Source organism: Petromyzon marinus, chromosome 20 (assembly GCF_048934315.1).
Source record: "Petromyzon marinus isolate PM22_M1 ecotype Great Lakes invasive population chromosome 20, UKy_Petmar_22M1.pri1.0, whole genome shotgun sequence".
Lineage (NCBI taxonomy): Eukaryota > Metazoa > Chordata > Hyperoartia > Petromyzontiformes > Petromyzontidae > Petromyzon > Petromyzon marinus.
This window is the reverse complement of record NC_133686.1, coordinates 11,077,091-11,093,303: the sequence shown is the minus strand read 5'-3', so window position 1 is coordinate 11,093,303 and position 16,213 is coordinate 11,077,091. Positions and strand designations below refer to the sequence as shown.

At 47.0% G+C, this 16,213-nt stretch overlaps 1 protein-coding gene across 2 annotated transcripts in view; it reads right to left on the bottom strand.

The window, feature by feature from the left end:
• Window positions 1-14,658, bottom strand: part of LOC116944102 (protein CBFA2T1-like) — an 81,174-nt gene extending 66,516 nt beyond the window's left edge. Inside the window, exon 1 of one of the 2 annotated variants that reach the window (XM_076068324.1) lies at window positions 13,438-14,658. The gene's annotated coding sequence lies outside the window, so the exon portion shown is untranslated. The remainder of the gene's footprint in view (window positions 1-13,437) is intronic. The other variant, XM_076068323.1, reaches the window with a different exon arrangement.
• Between the last annotated feature and the right edge of the window lie 1,555 nt (window positions 14,659-16,213).

Below are 16,213 nucleotides of genomic sequence, written 5' to 3'. Positions count from 1 at the left end.
GCACCGAATGGTATGAACTACAGCATAGGTGCCTCTGCTCGCTTCACAAGGCAATCAGGGATTGATACTACTGCGCCGCGATCGCCCTTTGCACAATCAATACCTCTGGCGTGCGAATGTGGAATTTCCACCGGTGGCTCTGGGCCACCGACGGATATGAGCATCGCCCCGTTGCTCGACTGAGCGGGTGAGAGGCTCTGGTTTTTTGCAAAGCGCCATATCCTCACACGCGGCTGCTAAGCGAGCACATTCTCTCCTGGGCCCTCGCAACACAAGCCGGGCTCTTGGCGCGCGCACCCTGCTTAGATTGGCAAGCGCGCTCAGACCTTGCGTGCACTTTAGCAGCTGCAAGCAATATTAATTTTTTATGCACTTTTCTTTTTTATATAAGACAAATATCCACCCCCCCCCCCCCATCCGTATAGCGTCAAGTTCTGTTGGCGAGCACCTATTAAGGCGAGCGAGATGCACAGGTCAGTCGTGGGTTCATAATAACACGCACAGCTGACTACGTATAATGTCTCTCCAAGCCGAGGTTCATTATCACAGGTACATATTTTAAGCCGAGTGCACCTGGGTAAAGCCCAGACCAGGCAATAAAGTTTTGTAAAAAATGGACATAAAATTCTTAATACCGTGTTTTGACATTTTTAATTTATATCCCAGGAACTCATGAATGGCATTACCTGACACATCTTTCCATTCTTTCATAATTTTTTTTGTACGAATTGTACAGTATATTTTAGAAACATTTGCACTCTTATCGTGACGTACACCATGTATTAATTTAAATGGGTTTTTGTTGTTGTTGTTGTTGTTGTTGTCACATCCCGCAAATACAAAACGACAACTCGTGCAGCAGTGAGTGGAATTCCTGTGGTTGTTTTTGTCTGCTCCATACCCAGGTTTACGCTAACTCAGCTTTTTCCCTGGCAGCATTAAATCAAGAACAAGCACGCTTAACCGCTGCCTTTTGCAAGCCGGGCTTCGAGACTGACACACAAGCCCGGGCGCAATCTCCTTCCAACAATAATAATCAAAATACTGAGAAAATTCTATACGAAATACCCAATCTGCATTGGTTAAAGACATCGGGTCCACACTGCGAAGGAAAGTGGGATTGGGCAGGACGTATCGCCAGGAGGGATGATGACCGATGATCAGGAATAACGATGGAGTCGCAGCCAAGGAGTGGAAGTATGGAACGCGTCTGAGTATGTGGTTGGACCAACGTTGGACCAACGTTCCATTTTCACGGAGGTAGGGAGCCCTTCATCCAGCAGTGAATACAATTTGGCTGATGACAATGATGGCCAATCGGCTTTAAATCCAATGCTTACCTACCTTGCAATTATTTTAATAACACAACTGAATGGGTTTTGTTTTACTTATTAAGCTAAAGTCAAAGTGCCTCCCAATATAAACAAATGGACGGCACTTGCTTAAGTTGGCATGCCTGAGTCAAATGTGAAAATTCCATATTATCATGGCTGGGGCCAGTCTGTCCATAGGATAACCACAACCACATGTAAATATACAACCTAAACCGCCCAGAGATGACATTAACTGTCGTAATTATGGTCGCAATTCAATGAAATAATCACGTGATTTTTGTCTCGTTTGTACCTTTGAATTTGCATTGTTTCTCGATTTTTCATTCTCGCCTGAACAGTTTGGTCAGCTCAAATAGCTTTAATGTAAAAGACATTCATGGCGTCCACGTGTACATTTGTACGGCTGTAAATAATCAATTTCTCACTCACGTGATTCAGAGCACATGTGGTGAGCGTAAGTATGGATGCTAACGAATTGATGCATCGTTGCAATCAATGTATGCCTAGAAATCACTTATGGCTTCCCACAAAAAGGTGTGCTCATTTTCTCGACATAAAAACTGACACGGGCTAAGCCAATTGGTGACCATCCTTCCGAACGCGAGCTGAGCACTCAAACCACAGTACCAACTGGACGAATTTGTGACTTATATTCGGTGCACGTATTCAGCGGTGGGACAATGGTTAGCACACCTCGCTTAAGAGCCCAGCGAGTGACCCAAATTACATTTAAGCCAAGATCAGCGCCGAATGATAGCTGAATGTAGCCCCTGATCGCCCACATTCACCAGCACACACTCGCCAGAATGGTGAAGCAATATCAAACAACCCCCATAATCAGCACAGTGTAGGTGGCCTTCAGCCACTAGTGGATTGGTTAAGGGTTGAAAAATGTTAAGTGTTTATATACGCTTTAATACCGTATAGTAATGACCACACAGTATTGCATATGTGCATGCTACTGGTAGAAACTATCCTAAGCTGGCTTATGCAATGACCTTGGCAACGTATAAAGGGGAAGACATTGCAGAGAGAGGCACCAGGTATTGTTAGGATAACCACGCATGGCGAGGGGAAGATGTAGAGCAACACAAAACAGATGTCACATTGTACAGTTAGGTGGTTTCTAGAGGCTTCTAACATTTGAAACATTCGGCGATGGAAAAAAAAATCCCGCTGTTTACGATGGGTGGGTGGAGGTAATTAACGGTGGCTTGGCCATTTCAAGCGTCAAGTGTCACAGAATGGATTGGGGGGGGGGGTTCTGCTGCTTTCGTTGTGAGCCTCGCCATCACCAAACGTGTGAAAACCCAAACTTGGCTCGCTCGGCACTGAAAGGGCATTCTGGTAGTGGTGCACAAACAGCAACGACGACGACAACGACGGCACCAAAGGTGAGACGAAATCGTGGCCCGGAAGCTTTGGGCTGGGTTGGTTTGGTTGGGTTGGGTGGGTTGGGTTGGGTGGGTTTGGTTGGGTGGGTTTGGTTGGGTGGGTTTGGTTGGGTGGGTTTGGTTGGGTGGGTTTAGTGATGTTTGGTTTGGTTGGATGGGTTTGGTTTGGTTGGGTGGGTTTGGTTGGGTGGGTTTGGTTGGGTTGATTTGCTTGGGTTTATTTGGTTGGGTGGGTTTGATTGGGTTGGTTTAGTGAGGTTTGCTTTGGTTGGGTTGATTTGGTTGGGTGGGTTTGGTTGGGTTGGGTTTTGGTTGGGTGCTGGCTGGCATCACCAGACCCTCGTCACACCCGCCTCTCCCCCGAATTGCTTTGAGGTGTTCTGCTCACAACACTTGCAAGCCTCTCCCCATGTTTTTTTCTACGAGACTAAATGCGGCACCGTTGTCTGTGTCTGATAGAGATGCGGCACTGATTGGGGATATAAACCGGTTGGTTGTTATCACAGTAACACCGTATGGTACTATAGATTATTTAAAATGTTAGTAATCATAGTGGTGGAACGATGCATCAATTTCAATATCGACTCTAACTAACGATACATCCATGGCAGCGCGTATGTAATACTTTTTTTAATTTGCATAAAAGCTTCATACGATGGGCCCACAACAGCTCCGCAGCCACTAGAGGCGCTAACATTCAAGCCTTGTGAGAAGAAACGTATTCTTGAGTTTGGTTAAAGGCACGGTCATTTAACAGTATTCATCCTGTTACTTTGAAGACCTAGATCACTCTTGCAAATTAGCCTAATCTTGGTCTCTTGAGCGCTCACCTGCTTAAACAAAATAAACTTGAAACAATGGATGGACTGCTCCCTGCCAGAAGAATGAGGAAAGTCCACCAGCGACTCAGAAAAAACCTACGCAGATGAGCACTGCTCATTACACTTTGACGTTACAAGTACAATATCGCAGAGTATTTTCATTGTGATTATTTTTTTGATCATAGTTATTGCACATTAATCGCACGGTATTATTAATCGTGTCATTTTCAATTCACGAATCTGGCAAAGAAAGCCTGACTGAGTGCCGTGGCTCTCTTCAGGAGGGTCTTGCACTGACGATGTTTGGCCATGCCCATGGCCATTCGGAATGTTTTAGCGTCACGTGGGAGGGAAGCATGAGCACCTGGGAAAAATACAAAGACAAAAATCCCCCGTGAAGCCTTAGCAGGCTGTAGGGGCAAGTGCTGTTAGCGAGCACCTATTAAGGCCGGCACGGCACACGAGGGGGTGGGTGGCCAACACCACGCCCGACCGCCTTTGTCTCCCCAGTGGCGATGTTTACACATCGCACCAGGTACTCATTTGAGGCTGAGTCGGCCTAGGGGAGGCCCAGGATCGGTTCAGATAATCGTCACTGGTGTTGGTCGTGAGCGGGAATCGAACCCGGCTCACCGGGTTCGTAGCGCAGCGTAGCGCTAACCGCTACACTACCGCTCGCCCACTAAATACACACGCACACACGCGTACGGCGGGGATAACCCTCTAATGTCCACACAGATGGGTTATTTAAACCACTTGCTCGCTGCGCCGACCACTCGCTAGCCACCTCGCAGGCCTAAGAGGGTTGGAGAATGTCACGGATCTCTACGTGATCCACCAACCCACTGCTTCCAAAGTGGATCACTCTGGCAAGCAACGGCGTCGCGAAGCAACGCCGTAGATAGGCAACAGTACTCTACACGGCTTTCATAATGGCAAAATAAGCAGCATAATTAGCTGAATAAACGTAGTGTATTTAATCATTAAGATTTATAATGACAGTAGCGTCACTGCAACAACAAAAAAAACCTGCCTCTAACGTAAGCTTCGCATGTTGTATGTTTACACTGTATTCTCACGTATTCGTACATCAACAACGGCAACACTAGCATCTTGCAGAGAGTGAGAAATGACATTATCGTGTGACGCACAAATACACACACAAATACACACACTTAATGTCATTCTCCCAGCCTCAAATAAAGCCGTGAACATGCATTGCTCGATTTAAACAGCAATTATTTCCTCAAAAGGGATGAGCACGGCATTTTGAGTGATTCCTTTGTAAGGCAATTTTCTCTTTCGATTCCACTTACATGGCACTCAATCACGATTCCACAACACGATAACAGAGAACGGTATTAGAGCCTCTCCATTTACCCAGAATGAGAATATTTATTTATGCTGTGGGGGGGAAAAACCGATGAGCTATGAAGCTCTTTTTTCACAGATGTCCAGTATGGTCGGGTCGGAAAGTTACCACAAAAAACGTTACGAAAAAACCACTATGGGCGTGCAAAATATTGGAAGAGGTAAATGAATCACTAAAAATGTTATTTTTTATTTTACCAGGTAAGGCTCACTGAGCTATTAACTTCTTTTTGAGAAGCCACCTGACCACAAGTGGCTTGTCACTAAGAACGGCCTCAGTGAGTCTCAAGACCCCTACACTCAGGACAAGCCCCGCTTTTTTTATATATATAACAAACATTGTATTCTGGTTTATTAGCCCCCGTCACCTTTGCAAACCATGCGCTCGCCACCTTCACGACTCCACGCATTGCTGCAATTCAGGGTCACAATACCCCCCCCCATCCCCGTGAAGCGATTTCTCTTCCTGTAAGATTGCAGGATGCACCTCCAGTGGCCGCAAGAATCGCACGGACGAATTACCCAACGAAAAACACGCAACGTTGGCATGCGATTGGAGCCATTTGGTCCGACGTGGCCCCCCGACGCTGGCCCAACGTTTCCGCGTTCGCCGTGCTGAAAATGTGCGCCTCCGTACGAACGCATAACAACGGAATCGCGCGCGTTCCATCTTACGCTGACGCTTCGAATGATAACACGGATCTAACTCCCATCGAACCCCGTTATATTTGGGACGCACTCGACCGTAATGGTGAACATAATCTACCACGGTCGGTACACCGTTGTTGTTGTTGCGGTCGGAATGAAGGGAGGCATGACGTGAAGCACCACAGATTTGCTGTAATTCACAGAAGCAAACATTTGACCTCTACTCTGCCGATTTGAAACAAATATATTTTTTGGAGTTTCTATGAGATAAATAGCAACCGCATTTTTTGGTGGGTGGTGGTGGTGGGTGGTGGGTGGTGGGGAGGGCCTCGATCTCCCCTTCTGTTATTCTTTCCTTCCCCGACACCCACCACCGCCTCTCGCATCTACCCCCGCACGGCAATGAGCGAGCGAGCGCACACACACGGACGAGCAGACACGACTCCCTCGCACACACGTCAAGTGGCAATCCGTCAGCACATTTCATCCGCTCTCGCTCTCTCGCTCTCTCTCTCTCTCTCCTCCTATGATTGTTCCGCGTCAGTTGCTCGGCGAGCTCGTTAAAATAATTGCGCGGATCCCATTTCCTGCGAAGCGGCGGCGCGTTTGGGCTCCCTACCGTTTACAGTGGTGGTGGTGGTGGTGGCGTTGTGACGTCGTCATTAACCACCGCCATCGTCAAATCCCTTCATCGTTCTTATTAATGCCACCTTCCCTTCTGATATCAATGCCGCAATCCAGACATCAATGCGAGCATCCTTCCGTTATCATCAATTAACATCGTATTTATCACGCGATTACTGTTTTGTCATCATCACTGGCACCATCATTATTATATTTATAATCTTGTTTTTACAGTACTGCATTGTGTATTCATCATAATTGTCCTCGTTATTGTTTAATCTATGTATGTCCACCACCATCGTCAATACCATAACCACTATACCACTGTGATCATCTTCAGATATCAATCATCACCTGTGGTCAACAATCGCCTAACAGGCACCATCAACATTACAGTCATCATAACCACGATCAAAATAACCAAGCTCCATAACCATCACGATCTCCATCAGAAATCATCAATGTATCGGGGTTTTTTTTTTTAAAGGTGACTGCATATAATTTTTTTCGCAAAGATTTGTGATGAGCCGAGTTTATTTTCCCAAAGGTGGATTACAACATTCCACTTTCTGACCAGCGTTCTAAACCAAAGCACCATCCAAGTCAAAATGCTCTCACCAGTGATGTTTTATGTATGTATACACTGCAGTACACGTGTAATTTCATCTGCCAAAGAGGCTTTATTTTCGTTGGATTTTCTCCGCAGCGCGTCTGCAATTTTTTTTTTATTATTTACATGTAAAATTCTGTTTAGCACAGATATTTTGAAAGGCAAATCTCATATTGAATATTTTTTTTTGCGTGTGTGTGCGTCTCTCTCTCTCTCCATCCCTCCCTCCCCAGTGCAGGACTATTTTCCCAGTAATGCGCACAGCAGTGGACTTTTCAAAACGCGAATTCTCCACCCAGTGCCTCCGCCCCCCCCTCCCCCCCCCAATGGCACAACCCCAGTTTCAAATTCTTTGCCAAAATTCCGCAAGGAATTTTTTTTTTCCAGCGCCACAGTCGCATTCCCCACCTACGCTCCTCCAGCACTTGCTGCCACAGCCACTTCCAACAATGGTCATGGTGTTGTGAGACGGCAACAAAAATATATTGGCGTGCAGCGCACCAACAGGCAGCTGGTAATGTTAAGACGGATGCTGTCAGAGCAGTGGGGGTTTTCATGCAAAGGGAAGCTCTGACGATGACAATGATGATATCGAGCCAGCTAGCTGCAAGCACCATATTGTACTGTTACAATATATGCGATATCTGACATCATTAATAAGGAGACCATCCCTGCGTGGGTAATTGAATGTGTACAGCTCTGTGGGAAATGATTATGTTGAAGATTGTCCCCTGCCATGGGAATGTGGAATTTTAAATAGCAGGCTCAGGGCCACTGAAAAAAGTGAGCGCAACCCCATTGAGGACTTTTGTTATTTACGCACTGCAGCTATCTCTATGACCACGGTCGATGATGATACGCAATGCATTGCACTACATTTAACCAATGTGTGTTCACTAATATGAAGCCACCTAGATTCACTGGTCATCATTAAACACACACGTGGCACGACAGCTTTCCACGTAATGAACAGTTCAACAATCATAGCCACATGGTCAATTTTACAATTAGTTACTGAATTACGAAGGCATTTCCTCTGATGCAAAGTGAACGCTAAAGACCTTGTGTCATCGTCAACATTTTAAAATGACAATCTGAAAGTAGACAGTAGAGCAATTAAAAAAAATTGACTCCATCTCCCTTGAGCGAGCAGTGACAATTCCACATTGGCATGGTAGGGGCCAGTCTCTCCACAGGACGACCACCATCCTACAAAGTGCTACATCGCAGAGAGATCATACATTGTCTTGGGTCGACCACCAACTCGAATGTGAACTCCTCGCACGCGAGTTTCCAACTGTGGGTTGGGAATTCCTGCAACATCGCCACCCAGACTGACACCACCCACTGTTGCTACACCAGTGACGTGTTTGCGAGTACCTGTTCCTCGAGTGCAACACGAGGAACAGGTACAAATTCAAATAAAATCAATGCAATCTTTATCATAAAAGACAAAGATCCCCCGTATAGCTTCAATAGACTGTCAGCGAGCACCAATGAAAGCCGACATGGCACACGAGGCAGTGGGTGGCCAGCACCACGCACGGCCACCTTTGTCTCCTTAGTGGCGATGTTTACATATAGCACCAGATACTCATTGTAGGCCGAGTCGAGGACCGGTTCAGATAATCGTCACCTGTTTCGGTGGCCGTGAGCGGGAATCTAACTCAGGTCGCCGGGTTTGTAGCGCAGCGCACACCAACCACTGGGCTACCGCAATATTTGTCACGCACAGAGATACACAGAGACACACAGAGATACACAAAGATACACAAAGATCCCCCGTATAGCCTTAACAGACTGTAGGGGCAAATGCTGTTAGCGAGCACCTATGAAGGCCGGAACGGTACACGAGGGGGTGGGTGGCCAGCACCACGTCCGGCCGCCTTTGTCTCCCCAGTGGTTATGTTTACACACCGCACCAGGTACTCCTTTAAGGCTAAGGCGACCTAGGGGAGGACCACGACCGGTTCAGATAATCGTCACTGGTGTTGGCCGTGAGCGGGAATCGAACCCAGATCGACAGGTTCATAGCGCAGCTCGCTAACCGCTACACCACCGCTCCCCACACAGACAGACACACACAGACAGACACACACAGACAGACACACACAGACACAAACACACTCACAGACACACACAGACACACACAGACACAGACACAAACAGACACACACAGACACAGACAGACAGACACACACAGCCACACACACAGACACAAACACAGACACAAACACACAGACACAAACACACACACAGACACACACACAGACACACAGACAGACTCGCAAGTAGCTCGTACAACACCAGCACCACGTTTGCACCATTGTCCCACTGAATGGCCACTTTTCACACAGCGTGGGGAGATTATGCCCAACCCCTGTGTCTTCTTTTGAACCCTGACTTAGCTCTGCCGTCTGTTACACAGTTCCACGCCAACACCCCCTATTTGCCCCTGACCACAGCAGCTGCCTGTCAGTCTGTGCGTGTCTGCATGGCCGTGTGTCTGTGCGTCGTCTGTCTGCACATTTTTGTCTGTGTGTGCCTGTTCCGTGTATTTCTACGCGACTGTTGTGTGCGTGTCAATGTGTCTGTGTTACGTGCCCGGTCTGTGTGTGTGTCAATTGAGTGCAGCATGTGCGTGTCTCTATGTCACGATGTATCCCGAGCATCAACGTTTCGCCTGTGTGCTTGTCCAAGTGTCTCTATTTCTCTCTGCGTGACCATCCATCTGTGTCCGTATGTGTGAGTGTGAATTTGTGCATCCGTGTGTCTGTCCTGCGTGTGCATGTGTGAGCATTTGTGTATCGGGTTTTTGTTTGGTCATTGTCTGCATTCTTGACTCTTTGCCATAGAGGGCAGCACCGCTTTCCATGCGCACATCAACTTTCTAAACTACAGCTCCATACATTGGTGGCATTTAAACAAGATTGTGCTTAACACTGGGGCGCAGACGATGCATTGACTGCGTAGACACCGTTAGCAGGTGGGTAGGTTACCGCTTAATTTAAAAGCATTGGAGGAGTGTTACCAAACCACAAGAGGTCTGCATTATACAGCACGCACTGATGGAGAAGACACACACAATACCTAACTGTTAGCGAGCACCTATTAAGGTCTACACACCGAGTTTAAAAAAACACGTGTGTGTGTGTCCCATCTCGGAAACCGAATACACCGTGTACTAATTTTAGGCCGAGTTGACCTAGGGGATACGAGCACGAAAGAGGCTGGGCACAGGACACCAATTTGCCACCGGTAAATGCTGTGCATGGCCAGAGATTGGGACGACGCCGCGGTGGCTAGGAGATGTTAACTACCTCGCCTGGTGTACAGGAGGTCGTGGGGTCGATCCAGACCCTGACGATGCCTGCTGCTGTATATTTAGAGTTTGCGTGTCTCTCTCCCTGTGATCGCATGGATTTGTATCCGAGTCATCCGGTTTATCCCTCCACATTTAGAATAAAAAGTGCGTTTAGAGTATTTGGCCTCTGTCAATTTCCACGTGGAAAGCCACCGCGTTGAGCAATCCTTCGCGATGGGCATGTTGCTCCTTGAGAACAGCTGTATTGCTCAGTGGGCATTAACCTGCTAAAATAGAACATTGTCGAGTTTATATAACGCAGGGCAGTAGGTGCAATGTTAAGACTCTCGCACGCAATTTATCGACAAACACGTGGTTACACACACAGAGTCATGTCCACACTACCCTACCCTATTAATGTATTGCATAACCACGTTTCATACTCCGGTTTTGTAAATGAATCCATGTTGGAGGGCCGTTTATATGAAATAAACTTGATTTCAAAACGGCAGCTGCTTGTGCTAATGGTTATGTAATCGTTACCGAATCTCTTTAGAAGACATATACTCGTGTGCATAGACGTGCGTCTTCAATAATGCAATGGGATTTCCATATAGGGGATGGCACGGTATTGCAACTCCTACTTGTATATTTCCATCAGATGTCTTAGATTCTGTCTCGAGGATCCGTGTTTTAATGTGTCAGAATCGTTGCCGATTCTGACACATTAAAACACGTTCATGTGAACACACAGAGAAAACAAGACTCATAATGTATTTATACAGATTAGACGATCAAGGTCCCTGACCTTACAACGCATTACAGCTCTGTACTGTATTGTGATTACATGATTCTACAGTGTGTGTCGTATGAATAGTGTCTGAATGTATGAATCTATAGTGTAGTTTGTGTGTGTGTGTACGGTATATAGTGTACATCAGAACTGTGTTATGCAGTGCAAATCGAGTTTGTATTTCTCCAACCATTCCAGCATGTGGTGCATTTCTAAATGTCGGTGTGCTGTATATGTACAATGGCAGGCTTGTAAAACAACATTGTGTACATTTCGTATGCTTGTTTCTCCATGTAATACACACTGCATCGTGATGCTCCAGTCTGCAAAATTACGTGTATATGTGTGTGTGTGCTTGCTTGCACAACACATAAGACGGACAAGGCTATTGCTTTCATGGTAAGCCTTGTTAAGATACATGCAGCACGTACAGAATAAGTAAACACACAGACATATATACTGCGTTAAGTGTAACGCTATCAAATACATATGCAGGACTAATACATTAATAGGCTCGTTGGGAATTTATAGGGTAACGTCAGTATGGGACTGTAAGGCTACTGTCATGATGGTGATAGGTGTTATGTATTTACAATAATATTACTGGACATTGTGTATAATATAACGTGGCTTGTACAGCTGTCAGATTGCAAAGCATTGTCAAAATTGTGTTCCCAAGGCGTGCACTGTTGGCTCGTGTATTAGCGTCAACGTTGATACTGCCCAATGCCACCACCGATACGCTTATTAAAAGACAGGGTAGCGCTATTGTTTAAGCGTGTACAAGACATGTGATGGCAATAGTGCACAACATTGTATGTAGGAAATCATGGCGTACACACACACACATATACACACACACACATATACACATACACACATATACACACACACATACACACACATATACACACACACATATACACACACACACAAACACACACAAACGCACACATACATATACACACGCACACATACGCACACAAATACACACACGCACACACGCACACATACATGCATACACTACGGATATTAAAGTATTTTAGAGGCATTAACATTGGTAAATGTGTGCATGGCTTGGATGTTATATAGGAGTAGAACGTCACGTTGTCAATGTACCCATTGTTAGTGCATATGATAACATACACCAAGGAGATAGATGTGGTTGTCGTGATCACATTTGGTATATATAAACACCGTAATTTAGACGTCAAAAATATAAAACATTCTCAACACATTGTACATACAGCCGATTGTTTTATTGTATTGTATACTGCATGGACAGCGGTACTGTATCGACATGTAGGCCTATGCAAGAAGGAATCAATACACACACACATTGCTGTACTATGTACTACAATGTGTTATATAAATTAACACCGTAATGGTATATACACTGGTATACACAGTACTTTAACCGTGCACCGGATCAGTGTTTTAAAGTGTGCATTTGTGCTACTATACACCACATTGCATCAACCTTACTGACTACAGCATCGTGTGTCTTTACAACGCACAGCGCAACTATGCCGTCAATGAGTACACTGTGCGTGCACTTCATCACACAATCTCGCAACAGAGGAAGAAGAGAACCGGGCAGGTGAGACATTGTGTACAACACAGACGCACAGGATCACACATTATTACCAGGTGGCACAACCAATGTGAAACACACGATAATAACAACACGTTGCCATTTGGCACGCATTGGGGCGCTAATAACAATCCCGATGATCGCATCACAGCAAATGCTGCAAGTCGATTCGACTGTTCATATTCGATAAGTTACGCACACTTTCACTTATCAACTGCTCCTCGTCATATACATTCATTCATAAATATATACAGATTTTAAAAAAAGAAACACAATCAGCAAGCGAATACAATTCAGATGAATGAATATACTTATAGTCTACAAATTCGTACATCATCCACACATCATTTCTGCAACTAGGGATCATCATCATCACCATCACACAATAGCCCTTCAGTAATGCTGTGTGACTTGTGTCTGCACACTGTTAAGTCCCTCTTCGTATGGCCGCTTATTGATGTCGAACAAATCTAGATTTAAATTGAAGTGGTTGCTGCCTTCCAACAACCCTCCTGCTCACTTCTCTCACACCACACAAACACCACACACACACACCACACACACCACACACACACCACACACACACACCACACACACACCACACACACCACACAAACACCACACACACACACCACACACACACCACACACACACCACACACACACCACACACACCACACAAACACCACACAAACACCACACACACACCACACACACACCACACAAACACCACACAAACACACCACACACACAAACACCACACACACACACCACGCACACACCACACACACACACCACACAAACACCACACACACACCACACACAAACACCACACACACACACAAACACCACACACAAACACCACACACCACACACACACCACACAAACAACACGCACACCACACGCCCGATAGATTTGCGAAAAACACCGGCACACAAATGTACCTGGACCCCCGTCTTGCAGGGTGCAGGGCAGGCAGACGATGTTGCTGGTGGTGATGATGATGGTGGTGTCTTCTTGGCTTGATATATTCCAGAGAAATGAGTTCAGAGGATGGCACTTACTGGCACACACTGAACGCGCAACACACTGAACGCGCACACAAGCCGCGGTGCCTAGCTGTCCCCTAACCCCCCTCCCCTTCTCGCAGGCGACACACGACAGAGAGGGAGAGACACACACACACAATGCGACCGGTGTCCCCTGCCACTGCTTCAGTGTTGTGTATCACGAGACCGTGGAGTAGTCAATGTGTGTGTGTTCGTCAATGCGCGTTGTGTTCAACACGCGCGCCCAGCCGACGGGGAGGCGACACGCAACGGTGATGAGACGCCGCACGTCCCGAGCACATGCAGCCTACGAGCGAGTGTGTGTGTGTATATCTATGTGTGTGTGTATCTATATGTGTGTATGTATGTGTGTGTATCTGTGTGTGTGACGTGTACAACGTACAATAATAGTGCGATCTAAATTGGCGAGCTGGGGAACAGCTCTTCCGCAATCACGGCTTCGTCTTCCGTGCCCATTGCTGCACGACTGGCGAATTTCCCATCGGCGGCAGTGGTGGTGGTTGTGGTTGTTGGTGGTGGTGCTGGTTGTTGTTGTTGTTGGTGGTGATGGTGATGGTTGTGTGCCTTGCCCGGCGGAACGCTGCGCGCCTCTGTGCGTGTGTGTTGAACACTTGCCCGCAAAGTCTATCTCTCTCCCTTAGCCAGCGCTGCGTTCGTGTGCGTAAGTTGTGTGTGTGTGTGTAAGTTGTGTGTGTGTGTAAGTTGTGTGTGTGCATAAGTTGTGTGTGTAAGTTGTGTGTGTAATTTGTGTGTGTGTGTAAGTTGTGTGTGTAAGTAAGTTGTGTGTGTGCGTCCTACGGTGGTGCATAAGGTGGAGAGAGCGAGAGAGAGAGCGAGGTGCACGGCGTCTGGTGACGGCTGCGTTGTGTGCCGCGTGCCGCTGGCGGTGTGGACGCGTCCACGTCCGCGGTGCGGTGACGAGGTAAGGGGGCGGCTGGGAGGAGGAGGAGAGAGGAGGAGGAGAGAGAAGGAGGAGGAGGAGAGAGGAGGAGGGGAGAGGAGGAGAGAGGAGGGGAGAGAGGCTCGGCCGAGAGTGCGAGCGGACCAGACTGGAGCGGCTTTGCTGCGTGTGTGCTCACAGCACCACCACCACCACTACCCTCCCCCCACCACCACTACCACTACCCTCCCCCCACCACCACTACCACCACCACTCTCCGCACGTCACACTCGCCCTCATTAGCATAGGAACTCTCCTCCCACTGCCTCTCTCTGTCTCTCTCCCCCGAGCCTTCCCACACGGCTCCTTCTCTCTCTTCCACAACCCCTAACCACACATCTCTCTCTCTTCCACAACCCCAACCACCCATCTCTCTCTCTTCCACAACCCCAACCACACATCTCTCTCTCTTCCACAACCCCAACCACACATCTCTCTCTCTTCCACAACCCCTAACCACCCATCATCTCTCTCTCTTCCACAACCCCAACCACCCATCTCTCTCTTCCACAACCCCTACCACACATCTCTCTCTTCCACAACCCCAACCACCCATCATCTCTCTCTCTTCCACAACCCCAACCACACATCTCTCTCTTCCACAACCCCTAACCACCCATCTCTCTCTTCCACAACCTCTAACCACACATCTCTCTCTCTTCCACAACCCCTACCACACATCTCTCTCTCTCTTCCACAACCCCTAACCACCCATCTCTCTCTCTCTTCCACAACCCCAACCACACATCTCTCTCTCTTCCACAACCCCAACCGCCCATCTCTCTCTCTTCCACAACCCCAACCACCCATCTCTCTCTCTTCCACAACCCCTAACCACACATCTCTCTCTCTCTTCCACAACCCCTAACCACCCATCTCTCTCTTCCACAACCCCTAACCACCCATCTCTCTCTCTTCCACAACCCCTAACCACCCATCTCTCTCTCTTCCACAACCCCTAACCACCCATCTCTCTCTCTTCCACAACCCCTACCACACATCTCTCTCTCTTCCACAACCCCTAACCACCCATCATCTCTCTCTCTCTTCCACAACCCTAACCACACATCTCTCTTCCACAACCCCTAACCACCCATCATCTCTCTCCACTTCTCTCTCGCACACGTGCACACGTGCTGTCACCGTATTCTCCCGATTAAAAGACGCTCCCGAAAGTAAGACGCCACCCGCACCCAACAAACTTCCCCTCCCAGTAAAGTGGAACACACACATACATACACACACACAAAAGTGCCAACGCTTGGGCCGTGGCAACTTTGAGCCAACGTTGGGCCAACGTTAGGCCAACGTTTTGCCATGTGGTTGGAAAGCGTTGCTTCTGATGAAAGAGCCTCAGAACTCAGTGGGCCTTACCTGGTAAAAAATAATAATAATTAAAAAAAATAATCTTTGTTTTTTTTCGGTAAAGTCACGTAGAAATAAGAAAAAATAAAATTACATAATATACGACGTTTCGATTGCAACACAAGCAATCATCATCAAAACCAAAGATTAATTCCTGCAGTCACGAAAGCACCAAATCGAATTTTAAAAATATCTAGTTTATTTAAGTTGCACAAACGTTGGCCCAATGTTCCGTGTTTCCTGGGTTTATGCAAAGTTATGCAAATATAGTTACACGCATTCACCCACCGCAATTATAAGACCCCCAACTTTTTCTTTAAATTACGTGAACAAGGGGGGAGGGGT